Genomic DNA, 16,779 nt, shown 5'->3' on the forward strand with positions numbered 1-16,779 from the left:
CTTATTATCTTCAACATAATATCTGCCGAAACTAACCTGAGGCAATGGAATTCAGAAAAATGATGACTGAGCAGAAGGAAAGAACTTGACTCATCACAGAGGAAAGACAAAATATATGGACTAAGTTAGAGATCATTTGCCAATTTCTTAAGCTATATATATTTTACTCAAAAAGGTTATTTTTTATATGTAAATTGAAAAAAAAGATTAGACATGCTCAGCATCTTCACCAAAATATCCATTCTTTTAAATGAATCCTGCTTATTCAAAAAATGTCTGCCCTAAAGACGCAGAAGAAATTATAAATTGCTAAGTTAAGAAGCTAAATGTATATAATACCATCAATTTCTCAAAACCAAGAACAATGCCTTTCTTTTTAATATCAAGGTTTTGCAAATTTTCAAAACTCTACCAAAATATTAACATCCTATGTTCACAAACCTAACAGCTACTTTGCTATTTGAGAAACAAAAGAGAAATTTATGATAAGGGCCACTGTGTGCTACCATTAAAAGTAGTCACCACTCTCATTTGAAGGAGGAAAAATATTGAGCCAATAGAGAACACGTAATTAGGTAGTCCAGTGTTTTTCAAACATTATGCATATGACTCATCTGGGAACCTTAAGAAAATGGAGATTCTGATTTAGTAGGTCTGGTGTGAAGCCTGATGTTTTGTTTTTAACAAGCTGCCAAGTAATGTCAGTATTACTGGTTCACTAACCGAACACTTTTTTCGTTTTTTATCGTTTTTTAGGAAACAAAAAAAGACAAATGAAAAAAATTGAGTGACTTTCTCAAAATGTAGGCACACTAGGCAAGAGAACACTTTAGGGCCACGGGATACATCAGATCTCTCCAGATGAGGTAATTACTTGGTAAGCCAGACTGGGAAAGCCCCAGACATAAGACTTAAGGTTCTCCAAGGGATAATTCTCATGCCAAACTCGGATCCATTTTAAATTTCAAAGCAACGTTTTTGGTTTTCTTTTTGTTTATTATTTTAAAGCTCTGTTGCTGCAGGGAACTGCCATTACTCCAAAGCCGCAACTATTTTAGTTTCAGCAGTGGTGCTTCATGTCTGTCACTCGTAGATTTATTCAAAGTTACGTTGTTTAAAAGGAGAGGGATAAAAATGTAAAGAAATAAAGGATTTTAAAATGTAGAGAAAATTAGCTGTTTTAGCAGTTTGCATTTTCTAAAATGGGCTATCGAGTCAATTAATTAACACTTAAACCATGTCTTCCTCAATACTTCCTCAAACGCTGGTTGTCAATCCACCTATCAAAGAAGTGAATTTTGTTGGGCTGAGATTTGACTTCTGGAAAGCCAGCAGTCTCCATTACTTTATGAAATTTATTTTTTTGAAGAGTTCAAACACTGGAATAATGAAAGCTATTTAAAATGGTTTCTCCTTCCATTCATGAATTTTTGCTGTTGAAATACAAAGCTACAAAGCTCAAATTCATGTATTTGTACTATTCATTACTAATATATGCTCTATATAACTGATCTCAAACTTTTTTTTTTTTGACTTTTAAAAGTTTTTATTAAGTTAAAGACAGCAAATTACAAAGAATGAGGCTAGTGTAATTTCCTTAGCTCAAAGATTTTTACAAAAGTTAATGACCTTGTACTTTAGTTCAAGAATAGTGGATTTTAGGCTACTAAAATTTTAATTTTTATAGATCTTTACTCCTAATTCCAGTGTTCTTTGAGTTTGGGCAGATCCTGTCTTCCCAAAGCTGCCAGGATGTGGCTGGGCACATATTCCTTCTTAGGCTCTGCTATGTATACATTCACTCCCTTTTGTGGCAGAAGCAAAGAGCAGATGTATCCAGTTTACTTTCATAGAATTAGTCATCAAATTTCATCATTTCTGTGACAGTAAAAATTCACCAATGAATATGTATTTTTTAAAGATTTGAAATATGTTTTAACCTCTGAATATACTTGTTTTCCTCATGCTAAGGGCAGCTTTAAGTTATGATTAAAACTCTCTGATAGCTATAGTTTAGCAAAATTTATTCTCCCTGATCTCACAGAAATGATCTCAAATTTTCAAGTGCATACTTTCTGCTTTGAAGTATAGGAAATCAATTCGTCCTTTTTTTTTTTTTTTTTATGACACTTAGTATACAGCTATAGACATTGTGGGTGCTCAATAAATGATTATGAACATATGAGAGTTTATATCTAAACTTTATGACTGATCTATTATAAATCTGAAATTTTGCTGCTTGGTTTTCACGTGGTTTTAATGCTTAAGGGAGTAAGAAAAGAAACAGCTGCATCTCTATTATGACACAACCAGTTGATGAAATCACTGGCCAGGTGGTTGATGGACCCAGTAGCAATTCTGGAACAAGTGTTAAGGCTCAAATTATGCTGGGCCACTTTTCCAAGCTTGATGTTACCCATTTGGTACAAGCATCTGAGAATGTTACTTTGTCATAAAGTATATCATGTGCTAAAGTCATTCTCTATAGATGGATTTGATGTTAATGTACTTTAGTTGAACAAAAAACTCAATTTGCATGCTCTATCCTTTTTTCATTTTTCATGCTGTTCAGTATCCCTTCCCTCTAACTTTTATGCTCTGAATGAACATTTTTATCTCAACTTTATACATACTGCATATATATACTGTGTATACTGTACATAGTCATTCACCTATGTATTGTATAATAAATATACTATATATACTGCCTTTCTTGCTCTTGTGCTCTCTCTATATACATATGTACGGTAAATAAGATGTTGTAAACAAGTTTGACAAATTTTCTTCTCAGCCTCAGTTTATGTCTATTTCATTTCACATATTTACTTTTTATTAATTGAAAAGTTGAAAATGTGCAATTATAGTAAATACCATCTAAAGTGGACCATATAGTCAAAATTATTTTTCAAATTTCATAATGTGTTTCTTGAGAGACTTTAAAAATACTGAGAAAAATACAGGAAAGAAAACAAAGCCTGTATTTCTATTGCCCAATGATAGGTTTTGTTAGAATTTTATTTCCTTTCTTCCTGTGCCTCCCATCTTAGATGTACAAACTCAGATATTATAAATTCACTTATGTTGTGGGATTCATTTTCTACATAAATTCTTGAATCATGCTATCCTGTTTATCATTATAGCATAGCACGGGAATTGTTTACAAGATTGTCTAATGATATTTTCTCATGTAAAGTAAGAATAAGTTATATAAGTATTATCTATGTTTGAACATTTTATTTACATGAAATTACTGCTTAGCTTACATATTAGCTATTAGATATTTAGAATTTGGAATTTTGTTGACATAAAGAATACTGCCAAATTTTTATTTCCAGAAAAGTCATTTCATGCTCACACTAGCATTTAATGAGTGCCTCTTTCAACTCACCATAATAAATGTTGAATATTAAAGAGTTTTTTAAACTATTTCTAAGTATTTAATTATTCTTCTTAATCATATTTCTTTATTGAGCATTGTTAATCATTTTTACACCATTTTACTTCCTAATATTTGACTTGTCTACCAAGATTATCATGGAAAATATTACATGTTTCATTAATTTTCTGGAATGTTAAAATATTTTGAATTATTCATGCTATACCTTTGCCCACACTTTGGTGTTGTTATTGCCTGTATATAAAATTTGATGTATAGCAATTTTAAATTCTTATTTGCTTAGGTCTAGTGAAATTTATTTTTTTCATTTCTTTTGTTGTTTATATGCTTAGAAAGACACTCCCCAGACAAGATAAGGAAAATATTTACCACTGGTTATTTCTGGTTCTATGTTTTTATATTTAATGATATACTTTAACTAGAATTTATAGGTGATGAGGATCTGTCATATTGTTTCCATAAATTCCCACAGTTATCTCATTTATTGAATGATCTGTTAATTATGCATTATTCAAATATATTAGCTTTCTTCTAAAAATGTTTTATGTATTTTTCCAGTCATGATAGAATAGCTCAATACAGTAAACGCTAAAAAATTATATACAAAGTCTCTTTTGAGACATTCCACATAAACTAAAATCATTCTACTGTCTTTGAAAGAAGGATAAGCTCAGGAGGTGAGCTCCACATTAAACTCAGCTCACTCCTGCAGGGCACTGTCAAAACCTGAGATCAGGGAAGTAGAGTCCAAGTAGAGAATGACGGGACTTGGAGGAGAAAATGCAGAAATCAAACATTGGTGTTGACAAGGGTATTTGAGGGAGTAGGTAATAGAATGGGGGCACAGAAAAGGGGTTCTAAAAATATGCATGGAACTTCCCTTGGTTGCTGGCCAAACTCCTAAGTTCTGCATACTCAAGGTATGAACCAGATGTCTCAGCAGAAAACTGTTGCCTAGAGTTCTCCACAGAGATTTCAGAGGCTACACAGAGCCACAAGATATTCGAGTACAGCCCCACTAGAGAGAAAAGTTTGTAATAAATACATAGTCAAGACTTTCAAATTCTTTAGTAATATGCAATGCTTTCTCTGTCAGTTCAGGGCGCATGTCCCCATAGTGGGTGACCCATATGACCTCCATGCAAATGATGATGAGGAACAGTGACAGAAAAGGTGCAAGAAAAATTCCATCCAGTAAAGAGTGATTAATCTACAGCAATGATGAAATAATGTTAAACAATTATGAGGAGCCCTTGTATTATAGTGGAAGATACTCCTGTTTTTAAAATGAATCCATTTCTGGATGGAACTTTCTTGTCCATGAACTTTCATTGACAGAAAATGATCTTTAGGGCTTATGTCTGGGGGCTATAGAGATGAGAAGATTTCACAGCTCACTTTTTGCTTGGGCAAGTTTGAGGGCCTCAAGTGTTGCTTTAGAAATTTTTTTGTTGTTATATTCCTTTTTTTTCTTTCTTTTGAAAATAAAATTAGTAAGTCAGAATAGGTTATTCTGGATTGAACTCAAGAGTGGTACAGACCTGAAAGGGCATTATTTCCACTCTTGAAATAAACTAACGTATAAAGCCTAGAAAAATGTCAAATTAAGGATTTTTTTGAACCCATTGGAGAACTGCAGTCATGGGGCAAACAACTGAAAACTGAAGGGAGACAGGCACATAATAGAATTGAATCACTTGCTTACCTGGGCCAAACATTGTAGGACACTGTATAACCCCATGAGAAGACTCAGCTAGACAATTTTAATAAATTGCTGAGGACTAAAGTGAAAGTGGGAAACCCCTATGGGGCATGAACATAGGGGAATTTGTACCTTATTCCAGGCTTTTCCATCAAGGAACACTAGTGAGTGCTCACAGTGAAGGTTGAGGAGAATTTTGAGAAATAGTCCCCATGATATTGGCTGAGGGACGAGAATAACAGCTATTGATGATATTCCATCCCAAACAGCACCCCCTATACCATTTATAGAATCAAAACTTAAGCTTCCAGAGGGAAAAGGAAGTGGAAGTGGTTTCCGGAGGGTATAAGAGATTACCTACAGCAGCTTGGGGCAGAGCCAAAACAACAACCAAAACTTCACCCAAATTTATGTCACCTATCTCCCCTAAATAACAAATCCTTAATATACATAGTCAGGGGTAATGGAATTATAGTCTGAATACATTGTTGGAAATCCACTGCAGCTGTGAGAAGGGAATGGGAAAAAAAAGCTTTAGCCTGTGGAAGAGCAGGAATGTGTACTAGTTCTAGCATTGTATCTGGAGGAAGAGCAACACAGTAGGCTGAATAACGACCCCCCAAAACTGTTCACATCCTAGTCCCAGAACCTGTGATATGTTGTTAGCTTACATTATATAAGGGACTTTGAGAACGTGATGAAGAGTCTTTCAATGATGAGATTATCCTGGACTCTCTGGTGGGCCAGATGTAATAACAAGGGTCCGTTTAAGAGGAAAACAGGAGGATGAGAGTCAGATAAAGCTGACGTAATGACATAACTAAAGGATAAAAGAGGAAAACATAAACAAGACGAAAAGACAACCCTCAGAATGGGAGAAAATATTTGCAAATGAAGCAACTGACAAAGGATTAATCTCCAAAATTTACCAGCAGCTCATGCAGCTCAAAATCAAAAAAACAAACAACCCAATTGAAAAATGGGCAGAAGACCTAAATAGACATTTCTCCAAAGAAGATATACAGATTGCCAACAAACACATAAAAGGATGCTCAACATCATTAATCATTAGACAAATGCAAATCAAAACTACAATGAGGTATCACCTCACACCAGCCAGAATGGCATCATCAAAAAATCTACAAACAATAAATGCTGGAGAGGGTGTGGAGAAAAGGGAACCCTCTTGCACTGATGGTGGGAATGTAAATTGATACAGTCAGTATGGGAATAGTATAGAGGTTCCTTAAAAAACTAAAAATAGAACTACCATACGACCCAGTTATCCCACTACTGGACTTATACCCTGAGAAAACCATAATTCAAAAAGAGTCATGTACCACAATGTTCACTGCAGCTCTTTATACAATAGCCAGAACAGGGAAGCAACCTAAGTGTCCATTGACAGATGGATGGATAAAGAAGATGTGGCACATATATACAATGCAATATTACTCAGCCATAAAAAGAAATGAAATTGAGTTATTTGTAGTGAGGTGGATGGACCTAGAGTCTGTCATACAGAGTGAAGTAAGTCAGAAAGAGAAAAACAAATACCATATGCTAACACATATATATGGAATCTAAAGGGAAAAAAAAATGTTTATGAAGAACCTAGGGGCAGGACGGGAATAAAGATACAGATGTAGAGAATAGACTTGAGGACATGGGAAGGGGGAAGGGTAAGCTGGGACGAAGTGAGAGAGTGGCATGGACTTATATATACTACTGAAATAGATAGTTAGTGGGAAGCAGCCACATAGCACAGGGAGATCAGCTTGGTGCTTTGTGACCACCTAGAGGGGTGGGACAGGGAGGGTAGGAGGGAGATGCAAGAGGGAGGAGATATGGGGACATATGTATATGTATAGTTGGTTCACTTTGTTATAAAGCAGAAACTAACACACCATTGTAAAGCAATTATACTCCAATAAAGATCTTAAAATAAATAAATAAATAAAATAAAATAAAATCATGTGCATTCATTATTTGAATATAAAATTTTAAAATGATTTTTAAAAGAAATAAACATAAACCACTCCTGGGGTGGGGGGGAAGGATAAAATACTGTGTTATAAAGATGGAGGAAGGGTCCACAAGCTAAGGAATGCAGGAAGCCTCTAATGGCAAAGATTCTCCCCTGTAGCCTTCCAAAGTAACACAGCTCTGCTGACACCATGATTTTTAGCCCACAAGACCCATTTTGGAAGTATGATCCTCAAAGCTGTAACATCATAAATTTATGTTGTTTTAAGCCATTAAATTTATGGCAATTTGTTACAGTAGCAATAGGAAACAAATACAGAATTACCAACCATTTATTGCCAAAATCAAATTTTGTGAACAATTCCTCTAATAAATCTGCCATACCATACAACTGCTATTGCTATGCATTTTTAATTGAATTCTCCAACTGCAAAAGTTAGAATGAGATGTGATGAAAAAACCAGAGGTTAGAGCAATGGACATTGAGGATAGAAGAAGCAGCCCTTGGCCAAAGAATTCCCCTAGAAATTGGAAAAGTCAATAAAACAGATTCTCCCCTGAATCCTCCAGAAGGAACACAGCCTTGACAATGCCTTGATTATAGATTTTTGACCTTCAGGATGATAAGATAATGATTTTACTTTGTGGTGTTTTAAGCCACTGATTTTGTGGTAGCTTATTATAGCTGCTATAGTAGACTCATACAGACAAGATCCCTTGTGAAAGTCACACCATCAAGAAAAGGGTTCAGAGTATCTACTTAAGACTGAATCTTTGTCACAATAATCAGAAAACACCCCATTTCCCAGCCCCTACCACCAGGCAAACAAGCATCAAATGAAAATAATAGGAACAGCCAAAAGAACTGCAAGAGAAATATTCTTTCTGGAAAGCAGCAAAAATAAATAATTTTTAAAAAAGTCTTACCATGCATAGAGAAAAGTTTAAACTGAGCTCAACATCAGATTAGAATAACAGGAACCTACACTCTAAAAGCCTAGCCAGAAAAAAAGGTGTACTCATCTCCAAACAGAAAAAAATGTTTATATCAATATTATTGTGCTATATAGCACACCTAGATTTTAACAAAAAGTAACGTGGCACACCAAAAGACAAGAAGGAACACAGTCTAAAGAGACAAAGCAAATACTGGGATAAGAATCAGATGACACAGATGTTGGAACTATCAAACAGTAAATTTAAAATAATTATGATGAATATGATAAAGGCTATAATTGAAAAGTTATAAAACATAAATATTAGATAAATAATTCACTCAAAGATAATAGAACATAGAGGAAAGAAGCAAGTGGAAATGCTAGAAATAAAACTATAGTGACAGAGATTGACTATCTTTGATAGATTCATCAGATTAGACACTGCCAAGGAAAGAATCAATAGGCTTGAAGACGAATTTGTATAATCAGAACTACCCGACTAAAACAGAAAGAGAAACAAATATTGAATAAAAAACAGAATAGAATATCCAAGAGCTCTGGGACAATACCAAATGGTCTAACATATGTAATTAGAAGCCTAGAATGAGAAAATAGAGGTTGAAGATATTTGAAGAAATAATGTATGAGAATTTTCCAAAACAGTGACAGACACTAAAACAGACCTATCAAGCTCAGAGAGCACCAAGCAGGATTCATATGAAAAGCAAAGCAAAATCTTGAAGGCAGATAGAGAAAAAGAGCACACTACTCCTAAAAGAAAAAGGGTGAGAATTATACCAGACTTCCCATCATAAAGCATAAATAAATGGTTTAAGTAAATAACTCACCCATAAATAAAGTGACATCTGCAAGTTTCTGAAAGAAAAATGTTCAAACAGAATTCTTACCTTGCAAAAGTGTTTCAAAAGTGAAAGAGAAATCATTAAATTGATAAACCTCTAGCAAAAATAAAAAGATGAAGAAATAAATCATGAATGTTAGAAATGACAGAGCATCATTTGTACAGAACTACAGACACTGTAGCTATTAAAAGGACATTAAGGTAATAGTATGAACAACTATTTACTCATAAATCCAATGATTTAGAAGAAATGGATCAACTTCAAAACTACAAGCTAGCAAAACTAAATCAAAATGAAATAGATAAACTGAATAGTACTGTAATCATATTAAATAAATTTTTAATTAAAATTTTTTTGTAAAACAAATCTCAGAAAACTTCACTGGAGAAATCTTCCAAATATGTAAAGAAGAATTAATACTAATTTAGCAAATCTCTTCCAGCATATAGAAGAGGATGAAACATTTCTCAAATCAATGTTTGAGGCCAGCATTACCCTGGTAACAAAATAAGAACAAAGCATAACAATTAAAGAAGTTTCTCTATCATAAAATTATATGTAAATGTCTTCAAGAAAATATTAGCAAACTGAATAATCTAGAGTTGTATGAAAATTGTATACCATGACTAAATAGAATTCATTCTAAGTATACACGGTTGATTTAATATTTGAAAACCAAACAAAATAATCCACCATATCAACAGGCTAAGGAAGAAAAATCATGTGATCACATCAGTTAATTCAGAAAGAGCATCTGACAAAATCCAACATCAATTTATGATAAAAAACTATCAGGACATTGTAGAGGATAATTTTTATCAACTTGATAAGATCACCTAGTAAAAAAAAATAAACCTACAACTAACATTGTACTTAATGATGTAAGACCGAACACCTGCCTTCTAATTTTGAGAACAAAGAAAGCATATCCATTGTCACCTCTCTAATCAATAGTGATGTTCCAGCATGAGAACATATAGTGTATGTTTTAGCCAGCACAATAAGGCAAGACAAAGAAATTAAAGACCTGCAGATTGAAAAGAATTTTTTTTTTTTTTTGCAGATGACATTATGGTCTACATAGAAAATCTCGATTAATCTCCAAAAGTCTCTGCGAATAGACTTTTTCGTTCAGAAAGTTCACAGGATACAAGATCAACAACAGGAAAATCAATCACATTTCTATATAATAGCATGTAGAAACCAAAGTTAAAAATAATAGTACTATTTCCAATATTTCATAAAAATGAAACACTTTTGCATTAATCTAACAAAACTTGTACTGGACTTTTAAGCTGAGTACTTTTTTAAATTACTGATAAATATTCAAAAAATATCTAAACAAGTAAAGGTACCCGGAGTCCATGGAGTGGAAGACTCGACATACTAAAGATATCTTCCCAAATATATGTGCAGTTTAACACAATTCTTACAAAAATTCCAGAAAGATTTTCTTTTTTGCATATATAGACAGACATACTAAAACTTGCATGGAATACCAGTGGACTTAGAATAGCTAAAACAATTTTGTAAAAGAAGAATAAAGTAGAAGGAATCACTCTATTGACATTAACATCTACTTTATACCCATAGTAATCAAGGCAGTGTGGTATTAGTGGAGAATAGACACACAGATTAATGAAATAGAATGGAAACATAAATAGATCCACACCAATATGCCTAACTGATAAATACAAAAGCAATTCAGTGGAGGAAGAATAGCCTATTAAACAAACGATGTGGAACAATCGGACATTCGTAGGGAAAAAAAGGAACTTTGAACTAAATTTCAAACTTTATACAAAAATTAACTAAAATGAATCACTTTTGGAGAACTTCTAGAAAAAAAACTCAGAAAAACCTAAGCTTTTAGAAAAAAAATGGAAGAAAAATTCAGGACTTAAGGGTTGGCAAATAATTTTTAGACTCAAACCAAGAGCACAACCCACAAAAGGAAACCTTTATAAAAAATAGATGTCATTAAAATTAAAAACTTTTCTCTGCAAATGACTCAGTCAAGAGCATTAAAAACTAGCTGCAGACTGGGAGAACATTCTTGCAAACTATATATCCTACAAAAGCCTTGTGTCTAGAAGATGTAAAGAACTCTCAGCATTCAACAGTAAGACAAAAAAAAACAACAACAGAACAATAACAACTAAAAAATTCCAATTGGAAAATGAGCAAAAGACATAAAAATATATTTCACTAAGAGGACCCATCAATAAGCATGAAAACATGTCCAACATCATTAGCCTTTAGAGAAATGCAAATTAAAACCACAATGAGATACTTCTCTTTGTCAGAATGACTAAAATGCACAATACTGATAATACTATATGCTGACAAGGATGGAGAGAACTAGATTACTCATACATTGCAGGTGGGCATCTAGAATGATACAGCCACACTGAAAAGACTACAACAGTCTTTTTACAAAACTAAACATTTACTTACCATTTAACCCAGCAATTGTACTTTGGGGCATTTATTCCAGAGAAATTAAAGTTATATTAACATGCACATACAGGCACAAGCAAACAAAAAACAAAGAAAAAATTGTTAGCAAACCACGTTCCTTTTACCTGACACACAGCAAGCCAAACCGCTGAGAAGCTGAGGTGTGCAGCAGAGAGGATTTATTCCCAATGCAACCAAAGGAGAAGGGAGAACAAGTCTCCGAACCTCCACCTCGAGGGCAAGGACCTTGGGAGGTTTGTGAGTTAAAGAATAAAGAAGCAGGGCATTCTGAGGTATGGGGAGCTTGGGGAGGGTGGGGAAAGGTGATTGGAAAAAGGTGCAGTAATCTTCTCAGGTGTAATTAAGCTGCAGGCCTCTGCACATTTAAAAATGGAGGTGATTAGCATGTTCTGAAGGTGGAGTTTTGGGTCTTCTGATGTGAAAAGGTCACTGAGCGGACACTCGCGCAGGCCAAATAGGAGGGTCTCTGGTCCTATCCAGTCTTACTAGACACAGCTGACTCCAACTTCAACTCTAACTAGACACAGCTGACTCCAAGTTGCTGAAAAACAACTCCGACAAACATCTTACTGTTTAAGCTACATGCTGCTTGGAGGACACACAAGTCTTAAAACTACCTTGATTAGTGAAGGCAGGTGAAATGGATTTGACTAATGATTACCCACGGTTTGAAATTCACACTCAAATATTCATAGCAGCTTTGTTTCTAATAGTCAGCAACTGGAAACAACCCAAATGCCTTTCAGTGAGTGAATGGTTAAACAAACTGATATATCTATATCATAGAATACTGCTTAACAATTAAAATTAAATTAAACAATTAAAAGGAATGGATTACTGATACATGCAACAGCTTGGATGTATCTTAAGTCCATTATGGTAAGTGAAAACGCCAATCTCTAAAGGTCACATATTGTGTAATTCCATTTATAAAAAAGTCTTAAAATGACAAAATTATAAAAAAGGAGAATAGATGAGTGGGTAGAAGGGGCTAGAAATAGTGAGGAGCAGGGTGTTTGGGGGAAACTATAAATGAGTAGCCTGAGAGAGATCTTTGTGGTGATAGAATTGTTCTGTATCTTAATTGCAGTGGTGGACTACACAAATATCTACATATCATAAAATGACATAGAATTATACACTCACATTTTCCCAATGTTAATTCTTTGGTTTTGATACTATACTTATCACAGATGAACCACTGGTAACATTTGATGAAGGGTACATGAGAACTCTACGTACTATCTTTGCAACTTCCTGTTACCTGGAATTAGTTCAAAATAAAGTTTAAAAATATTTGAAAAATGGACAAAATATCTGAGCAGAACTTTCACCACAGAATATAAATGGATAGCAAATAAGCACATGAAATATACTCAATATCACTGGTCATTAGGGAAATGCAAATAATACCATGAGATACCAGTTCACACTCACTAAAGGGCTGTAATCAAATAGGCAGACAATATTAAGTTTACATTGGGATGTAGAGGAACTGGAACACTCACACATTGCTGGTGGGAATGTGAAATGGCACAGCCACTTTTGAAAAGTTTGATGACTTCTTATAAACTTAAAAATACACTTACCACATGACAGCCTTCTTCTAGGTATTTTCCCAAGTGCACTACAAACTTATGTTCACATAAAGCTGCCTGTGAAGGTTTATAACAACTTTTATTACAATCACCAAAAACTGGAAATAAAACAAGTTGTATTTCAACAGGTGAATGGATAAACTCTGGTACATACATAAAGTGAAATATTGCTCAACAATTTTAAAATATCAGCTATAGATCCTTTTAAAACATGGATGACACGTATTTTCCTAAGTAAAAGAAGTCCGACTCAAAAGACTACGTTTTGCCTAATTTCATTTATTACATTCTGGAAAATGCAAAACTACAGGAAAAGAAAATGGATTAATGCTTGTCAGGAGTTGAGGGAGAGCAGAGTGGTTGATGAGAAGGGGACAGAACAAGTCTACTGTTTGGGTGGTGGAATTGTTCTGTACAGCGTTGTGTTGGTGCATATACGACTCTGCATCTGTCAAAAACTATGGAAGTATACATCAAAAAGGGAGAATTTTACTGTATGCACTTAAAAAAAACAACCAACCAGGGTGTGTTGAGGGATGCAGGGATGGAATACAGACTGTCAGAAATGAATCTAACTATATTAGAAATGTATGATATAACCTCATTGAAAAGGGTAGGCAGAAAAAGGAGCTGTATTAGGAATTTTGGAGAGCCATATTTTTAATGGATACTCTAAATATAAAGTGAAAATAGAACTGTACATCAAAACTGTACTCCAGTTAAACTTGTTGCTCGCAATAATATCAATTAGCGATTCTGAATCTAGGTGTATACTAGGTTGAACAAATAATTTTAAAATGATATAGATATACAGATATTGGGAGTCAGGTTTCTCATGTCGAAAAAGTTACAATAGGCAAAGGGTAAGGCTAGAATGAACCCTATGTAACTGAATTCGAGTTGGAGATGTCAGAATGAACTCATTTTAAGAGATAGATACATAGATGATAGATAGATGGATAGCTAGATAGCTAGATAGACTGAAACTGTACATATATTACATACATATACTTTCTAACACCATTCACTGAAAGGGTCAAAAGTGGTGACAACCAGTAGCAATAACCATACTAAATGCCGACATCTTAGATTTTAAATACTTTTCTCCTGTGAAAGGAAATAGGCCTCCCTTGAGAAATGACTGATTCTAAAGCTAGGACAGCATATATACAAGATAAGCCTGAAGTATCTTGTGATGCTAAAACAACAACAACAGCAACAAAAGGATGGGACATATGAGAAAGACACAGGAGCTAAGTGAAAGACCTCCCAATGGACAAACTGGCACAATTTGAGTAAATAAATATCTATAGTATTGTACAATAACTCAAAGAATAATATATACATATGAATCCATACTAGTATAAATACATGGTTGGATATGTAAAATAAGTGGGGAGGAAGGAATAAATCTTCCTTATTGAAAAAGTCCAAATCATATCAGTAAGAAAGAATGAAGGAAATGGAAAATCGGTATTAGAACATGAGAGCAATCATTCTTCTTAGGCAAGATCCACTGATGAATGGCAAAATTAATCTGTGAGACTTTGGGGAACAGGATATTTGCATACCTCACATTGCCTCTTCCAAAATATTCATTAATTACCATGATAGCTCTAACATACGCCCACAAATTATTTGATAATCTTCCCTCCAGGAGATGAACCTTAAGTTCTCTTTCCTGGAGAGTAGCCTGGACTAAATCACTTTCTTCTGATAATTAGAGTATGAAAAAGAGGAGTGCCTTTAGAGTAGAGCAACTTGGCAGATGCCACCTTCACTCCAAGGGAAGGTTCATATCACCAGTGATAATTCATGTTGCTATTATGTTCCCACTTGTATGATACCAAGAGAAGGGCATTCACCTGTGTGATACTTTCCCTCATAGCCATAACCCCAGTCTAATCATGAGAAAATGTCAGACCATCCCACAAGGATGGATAGTCTAAAAGTACCTGACCAGTAGTTTTCAAATGTAAAAATAATGAAAGACAAGGAAAAACTGAAAAATTGTTATCCTGATTGGATCTTGGAACAGGAAAAAGGAAATTAGTATAAGGAAAACTAGGTAAATTCAAATAAAATCTATAGTTCAAAGTGTTGTACCAATATTTTTTTTTTGATAAATGTACCATGCTTATATTAGGTGTTGACATTAAGATAAGCTGTTTGAAGAATAAAGAGAAGCTGTCCAAACTATCTTTACAATTCTCCTATAAATCTAAATTATTTCAAAGTGAAATATTTTAAAAGTAGAAAAAAATCATGTTTTTGTTATTTTTGCCTTCCATTTAATGTATTGTTAATAAAAAATACATTTTTTTTCTGAGACTTAGCGTATCAAGTCAACTTTCGTTCTTTGCTTTCTTTTTTCCTTATTTATTTGTTTATTCTTTCTTTGCTTTATTGTCATCTTTCTTAATTTAATAGAAAACTTTGAGCCAGGTGAAAATAATAGTCTGAGTGGGAGGTCAACATACTTAATCAGAGCTTTGCCTCAAGGCCAAGACCCCTTGTTTTCAGAGAACTTGTAATGGATATTCGTTGTTCATAAACTTTTTCATCATATTTCCTGTTGTTTAGATCCAGAAGAAGTTTGTTTCTCTCACTCTGAAAGTCTTACATTTATAGATGTAACTTACTTTCATGTCTGCTTAAAAACTGGGTAATTCTTGCCTGAGCTAATCTCTTTCTTATAATATCTTGCTAAACACAGCAAGCAACAGTCAATATTCAATAATGTACCAGCTTTTTGCAATCTTATGTCCTGGAGCTACAGGCTAAGTAGTCACTTGATTTGCTTTTCAAGTTATTGTAGACAGTACATTTACTAAATATGTTGTTACTGATAAACACAATTTCCTTCTCAGTCTCCAAAATAAGTTTATCTGCCATCTATAAGCAGATACCATTTTCTTTTGAATTATATGAAATTAAAAATTCAAAATTTATCATATTTTGGTTTGTTGTTTTGGTAACGCCAATCTTATATATTGGTATATAACAAGTTGCAACAAAACTGAATGTCTTAAAGCAACTTCACCTTATTATTTCTCATAAACCTGTGGGTTGGCTTGTGCAAATTTCAGGGTCTCCAAGTCCACTCTCACTTTTGACACCAACTGCAAGTTCAGGGGTCTCCAAGATCACTCTTGCTTCTGACATAAAGGCTATTGTGGGGTGGGTGGGTGGTCAAGACCATTCTCAGTTTCAATGTTTCATTAAAAGGACCCACCAAAATCAGTACAAATGTTATTCTCACGGTTGTGATTTATTATAATGAAAGGATGCAGATTTGAGCCATCCAAGGGAAGAAGCACACAAGACAGGGTCTAGGAGACTTTCAAGCACAGAACTTCCAGTTGTGCTCTCCACAGTGTCTAATTTTCCCAGGAAAAAATGTGTGACAATATAAATGGAGCACTGACAACCAGGGAAGCTTTCCTGAACTGTGGTGTCTAGAGATTTTATTGGGGAGTGTTGTGTAGACATGGCTGACCTTAGTCTCCAGCCCTTCCAGAAGCTGACCTGGTACCCCATGGCCTGCATGGCCCCCATCATAAATCACATTGTTAAAATAGACTATTTAGCATGATCAGAGCCCCCCTGGAAAGCAAATATTATTATCAGGCAGATTCCAAAGGTCTAGGGGTTACCTCTCAGGAGGCTGGGAAAATACAAAACCTTTCTTGGGTAAGCTTAATCCTTTACTGCATGACCAGGCTCAAGTATACAGTTATTTTGCTCCACATGGCGTCAGTTGAGGTTATTTATATGCCTAAATTTAGTTGGGAGATAGGTTGGGGCTTATACA

The 16,779-nt window shown here is 34.3% G+C and overlaps 1 long non-coding RNA gene across 2 annotated transcripts in view; it reads right to left on the minus strand.

Moving 5' to 3' along the window:
• Positions 1-16,779, minus strand: part of LOC309656138 — a 117,202-nt gene that overhangs the window by 54,512 nt on the left and 45,911 nt on the right. Inside the window, exon 1 of one of the 2 annotated variants that reach the window (XR_014261168.1) lies at positions 11,472-16,119. The exons of the other annotated variant lie outside the window; for it this stretch is intronic. This is a non-coding gene — a long non-coding RNA (uncharacterized lncRNA). Of the gene's footprint in view, positions 1-11,471; positions 16,120-16,779 lie in introns of those variants that run through there. 2 annotated transcript variants of the gene reach the window in all.

Source organism: Balaenoptera physalus (assembly GCF_965194825.1).
Source record: "Balaenoptera physalus genome assembly, chromosome: 2".
NCBI lineage: Eukaryota > Metazoa > Chordata > Mammalia > Artiodactyla > Balaenopteridae > Balaenoptera > Balaenoptera physalus.